We start from the raw sequence: 6,503 nt of genomic DNA on the forward strand, positions 1-6,503 counted from the left end.
CATTTATTATCTTTTCTTTAGCTCTTCATTATTAAAGTTTAAAGTGTGATATATCTTCTGCCCCCTACACTGGGAGGATAATTTCTTGAACCATATTATACTTTAACTGACTTCTTACTTCTCTTTCTCCCACTAGAAATTATCACTTAATGTAATGCTTAATTTTCCTGTTTTATGAAAGTGTTAAAAGATGGAATTCACCTGAAACATTTCATTTCAGGTTTTGACTCTCAATATATTTTCAAATTAAAAGTATAACATTTGGGAAGCTGGTAGCCCCACTAAAATTTAGGACTTTTATTACCATTCTAAGCACAATTCACTTCTATATAGAAGCTCTTGTAAAAAACAGTTTTTAATAAAAAATCAGGTTACACATACTTTAGGAAAAGCTGTAGGCAAAGTTTCTTCTTCCCTTCTATCCCCCTGCCCAAAGTACTGATGTAGGTAGTAATGAAGAGTCTGTATCAAGATTAGAAAACACTAAATTTTAAATCAGTAGGTATTATAAAATCTATATATAAAAGGTTCTTTCCTATAGTAAAACTTGTCCTTGCAGGTCTTTCTGCCCTCTTCCCCCAATAATACCTAATTATTACTGAAATTATAGTGTCACCAAATCAAATGGTAATTCAAATAAAATGTCTTCGTTTACATAGAATGCTATAAAGGAAAGAACTTCATTTAGAAACATAGCTAAGGTTTCAGAAAACAAAATTGAAGATATGTTAGAATATTTGAACATTTATAAATCACAGTAACATTAAAATGGAGAAAAGAAATGAAACTTCTGAAAAATGAGGTAAATATATAAATTAATGACATATTTAAGGTTTGTTTTATGAAAGCTCCTTTGAATATTTTTAAACCTGTTATGCATTCCCATGAGCCTATGTTTATTGTACATGATCTACAACATATAAAATTATGTATTTTTTCTTTGGTTGTCCCTCTAAACAAAAAATATTTTAATAAAAAATTTAAATGAGTGTGTCATTTTTTTGTTAACTTCAGCATAGAACATAAAAATAAGGTTGATATTTCTGTGTAGCGAAGTTACTGGTTTTTATGTGTTTTTTAATATTTTTTATTTATTTATTTTTAGAGAAAGGGGAAGGGAGGGAGAAAGAGAGGGAGAGAAACAGCAATATGGGAGAGATACATCGATCCGTTGCCTCTCATTACCAGTTGAATCTCACACACCCACAACTGGAGACCTGGTCCACAACCTAGGCGTGTGCCCTGATCAGGAATCAAACCTGCAGTCTTTTGGCTCGCAGGCCAGCACGCAATCCACTGAGTCACACCAGCCAGGGCTGAAGTTAATTTTTAAGGGATCAGCCAAAGCATATCCCCTTCTCGTCTGAATGTCCCCTACAGATTCTGTTGAAACAAAGAATCTATAACAGTTTGCTTTCTGCTTCTTCAAAATATGTTTTTTTCCAATATGGGGGAACCTTTGAAATTAAATAATTAACTATTCTCTTTGACCAAGTGTCTCGTGATACCAACCAGCCTCACAAGAACTATCTTTTGGTTGGAAGGAGTTACAGAAAGACCAGGGTAGGAGAATAACTCTCATCTCTCCTGTAGTAATTCTGGATGATACTATTAGAATTGAGGTCTATAGGCTGTACATTCATGGTAAAAATCAACATTATTTTACAGAATCTATATTTTGACAGCCTAATGGATGGGGGATCTAAGAAAGCAGAAAATTCAGAAAGACAGATTACCGTCAGATCATGTACACCTGGACTTTGGTAATCAACCTGGCCCTGGACTTAGCATTTCCCAAAAGATATGTTGATGGACTGAAACTTTCTCAGAGGAAATGCTAATGGACTTAGCCCGATATGTTAACTAAGCTGGTGTGGGAGGGAGAAAGCAATGAGATGTAAATGACCTACTGAATATGTCAATAAGCAAACTCTCCCTTACCGAAAGGTGTATAAAAAAGGTGCCTGCAGAAGTGTCGGTGGCGATTCCTACAGGCCCACTAGGAGGACTGGGAGCTACCCCTACCCCCTCCGCCACCGTTTCCCTTTTCCTTGCTCCTATGGGCCGTTGAGTCAGTCCGGGGAATTGCCTTTCCCCTTAACCCCCTTCCCCCTTCCTTTGTTCCCTCAATAAACCAGTTATCTGTTCCCACAGCAGTCTCTGGGCGATTTCTCAGAGCAGGGCTACCCTGACAATTACCATCCTGAGTGACTTAAGGGAATGACAGATCTGATGAATTTGGGGATGTAATATTAATTTCAAGAAAGTGCATTTGATTAGGAAAGTTTTTTTGCTGAAGGTGTCCCATGGCAGTTTGTCACATGGAGCTGAGAGTCAGAGAGGGTTAACCTGGAGATGCAGAGTTGAGAGGGACTATCCCTAAGCTTGAAAAGTCAGCAGGGACCAGACAGCTGCCAGCTAAGGTGCACAGGCCTATTCAGGCTGCTCCACACTAGCATGTTTTGATATCCTAAGCCAGCAGACAAGCCTTTAGCTGTGAGTGTTAGGATTTATGACAGACCTTTTAGATTTTTCCTAACCAATAAAAAACAAATTTATTTCACATTCTTTTACTTTGAAGTCTGTGCTGCAAGGATGGAGTCAGCAATAGTTCTTTTGAGATGAGAATTTGCAGAGCAGAAGCAAAGAGAAAACGGACATCTACCCTGCCACACTGGTGCTGTGTCTCAGAAGTCTGGAGAAGTGCCGAAGCCCCATCCACCACTCATGGGCTTGGAAATTCCCTCACTTGATTGAAGGTAGCCACTGAAGTTAAGACATGGTCGCCACTGAAATATCTTCAGGGCAAAAATTGTGTTTCCAGCCCTCCTAACTTCTATGCTCCATGCTGCAGCAGAGTGGGACTGTTCTAAAACATGTGTGCAGGCAATACTGCCCTAACCCCGGTTTCAGTTTGAGCAAATAGCAAGGCCTTTTTGCTCGTTTGCCTCAGAGGGTTTGAGTTACCCAGTTGGAAGTAGGAGCAACACAACCTGCCTTTTGTTTTCCAGAAGCCTCGCCTGCTCTAGGGGATTTGGCTAGGGGTAGGGGACAGTGCCAGTGACTTGGGTACCCTGAGAGAGAAGACCTGCAGACTGCCCCAGCCTCAACATGCCTTAGAAGAGGCTAGAGGTCTCGGACTTGCCTGGCAGCTCTCAACGAGCCTGCCGTTGCCTTTTTTCCTAGCGGTTTCAACTTACGAATATCAGCAGCTCAGCTCAGCCCTTACGGTCCAGGGCCTCCCAAACTTGCTTCCAGGATTATGTGAGACCCAAGCAAGGTAGGTGACAGATTCTCACAGCAGATGTTGGGTGGGATGGGACTCAGAGTCAGATAGTAGATTTAAAGAAAATAATGAGGTGTGAAATGTTGCACCCCTGGGTTTATGGAATGGCCTCATCAACCTGGGCTGCCTCAGCATTTCATGCCACATTCTCTTACACTCCCTAGTCCCCTTGCTATTGGCTGTGCCCTTCCACAGCACACCTTGGGTTTTGCATGAGTTGTTTACTCTGCTGTGTCTGCTTTTTATGCAGATTTTGGTTTCTTGTTCTTATTCAGGTCTCAGCTCAAATATTTCCATTGCCATTTCTAAAGTAGCAGCCCCTTCCTTCATCACTCCAGTCCTGTTACCCTGTTTTATTTGTTTAACAGCAGGTAACTCTCCAAAAGTATTTATCGGTTACTTTTTAATCATCTCTTTTCTACTAGCATAAAGGTAGGGACCTTGCTTCTCTTGTTTATCACTGCCTCAAACACAGTTCCTCAGCACGCTAAAATGGCAGACACAAACTGTTTTATGGATGAATGAATGATAACGCAGCATATCATACTTCTGCACCTCCTCAGCAGGCCTCTTTGGGCCCCACCATCTGGTCCTGCTCGAGACTTCATTTCACAGTCCCATTGCCATCTCATTGAGCTGCATCAGCCCCCCTGTAAATGCTGTTTCATCGGCTTGGGACAGTGTTCTCTTCGTGCCCTACTCTCACCCCTTTCACTGATTCACTCACAAAGATCTCAGCTTACCTTTATTATTCTAGACCCTCCACTCCAAGGTTGAAAAACAGGTTCCTGTTAACTGATTTCTTACGACCCCAGTAAAAATGGATACCAGAGAACCAATGACACTGATTGAAAACAGAGAGAGGCCAGATTAGACAACAAGACTTGAGTCAAGATTTAGCCAGATGTGCCCCGCTCCCCTAAAACCCATGGCCTAAAGGAAGGCCTGCCCCTGGAGGAATAGGACAAAATATGTGTTCTTTATGGACAACTGACCACCAAGAGGAAAAGCATGCCCAGTCTTCTTCCCAAATTTGCCAATCGAATTATAACTCTGTCCTGTACCCATAGGGTGAGGGGTGGGGATGGTAATAAAAAATATATAGGGCAGAGAAAAGCCCAGAAGTATACTAAATTATTTCCTACCCAGGAAGAAAATATCAATGTCAGGGAAAAAGTATTCTCAACAAGTAGCCCTATAACCCAGGTCGTTTAGGTCCAAATTATGCACATTACCTATTTCTTCCCAAGTTCTCAGAGAAGTCTGCACATCCCAGTGAGGTTAATAACAAAATTGGACTTCGCATATCTCTGGCTATTAAGAGATGTTTTTGTTTTTTCTCTACTGTTTGATGAAATTCTCAAGTGTGCAGATGTCTTTAGGAAAAACTCTCAAAAACTTTAAACCTGAAGGAATCTTAAATCTTTTCATGTTCCAAAGGTAATACAACATTTTTTTTAATCCTCACAATACGATACGCTTATTGATATTAGAGAGGAAGGGAGGAGAAAGAGGGAGAGAGACAGAAACATCAATGTGAGAGAAACATGGATTAGCTGCCTCCTCTCCTGTACATGCCCCAACTGGGGATTGAACCTGCAATCTATGGTATATGAGACGATTCTCCAACCAACTGAGCCACCAGGCCAGGGCCAAAGATCATACAACTTTTAGAATTTGGCTTATCTCAAGACGGCTTTGACTTACTAGTGGCACAACTTTGAGTTCTTTCTCTAGCTACAGAGTTTGCCAGAGTATCATTCTGATGTGTTTAATTTCAGTGGTTAAACTTTTTTGTCTAGTTCACTCATGGTGGTCTATTTTGCATATGTTTTACACTTTGGAGTGTAAGCTTGTGTTCAGCAGGACTTAGTGCCATTCCTAAGAGGCCTGGATTGTGGATATATACTTTCCAGGAAGATTTTTATTTGCATCTGCAGCTACTCCAGGGGGTTACTAACCCAGAAACCCTTGATGTGAATTTCTTGGTTTACAGGAATTAAGTACATACATCAGTAGAAGACATTTGAACTACAAAGCAGCATGAAGGTTTGCTCATGATCATGATCTCTCAGGGAGACATTTGCCCCATCCAGAGCCCAGAACTATATAGACAGTAATTCTTTTGTCCTTTGTTCTCCCATTGTCAGAGGGAGAATTTTTTCCAGTCCATATCTTTTGGAGACTCTTTAAAGGATCTCAGCTTTCTGGGCAGGGAGGCAGGGGAGCCTCTAAGCTATAATCCCTACCTTGTGTGGGCCTATACCTCATCCTCTGTCTTCTTCTTGCCCATTGAGGTTTAAGTCTCTTGGATACTGAGATCAGCGAACACCCCCAAGACAGAAGTAACAACTGTGGCAGTCTGGCTTTTAGCTTCAGCATCACATTTTTATTTGTTGATCTGGAGAACTGCCTTAATGTTCATAAACTGAGCTATACATTTTTTAAAGATTAGTTATGTTTTATCAACATTTATTACTGTTTTTCATCTGGAATTTTTTTCCAGCCTGCAAATTATGGGGAATAAAGTTCTGAACACTTACTTTTCAATATAAAAGTGTATACATTAATAAGGTTGAGGATTCAAAGGAGGATAGTGTCAAGAATTCAAATCTGTAGTAGACATTAACTGGAGTAACTTCCTTCTCACTATGACCACTCAGTGGCCTCTTCTCTGTTATAATTACCAGGCATTCCAGTCACAGCTGATTGATCCTGCAGTCAAGACACCTGACCTAAGAGAGGACAGCCTATTTCTAGCTCAAGAATTTGAAAGTTGAAGATAGTAACCCAGAAACCCAGTCACATTAATGGCACCACTCCAGAGAGAAGTTCTAGCAGTGGAATTCTCTAAGTTGACATACTTACTGCCCTTCCCAATTTAATACCTTTGATTCAGGGAGTTACCCCAACATCCTTCTAGTTAAATGCTTTATCTTTCTTTAGAATCTATTTCTATTGCTTGCAACAATACTAAGTTTCTTAGAAAGTACATTTAAAATCAGGCAGGGGATATTAAAATAAGTGATTCAGTAATTAAAACAGTGTGGTACAAACGTATCTGTGGTACAAATAAGTCCAAAAATAGTCCCAAATGCATGAAATGTGAAGTATAATGTGGTCTTACATGCCAGTGGGGAGTTTGTAAATGTGGGAGCAATTGGATAACTAACTGTCTTAGTCAGTTTGGGCTACTATAACAAGTACCACAGATTGG

The sequence above is a fragment of the Furipterus horrens genome, unplaced genomic scaffold (genome assembly GCF_987537825.1).
Source record: "Furipterus horrens unplaced genomic scaffold, mFurHor1.1.pri manual_scaffold_8, whole genome shotgun sequence".
Classification (NCBI taxonomy): Eukaryota; Metazoa; Chordata; class Mammalia; order Chiroptera; family Furipteridae; genus Furipterus; species Furipterus horrens.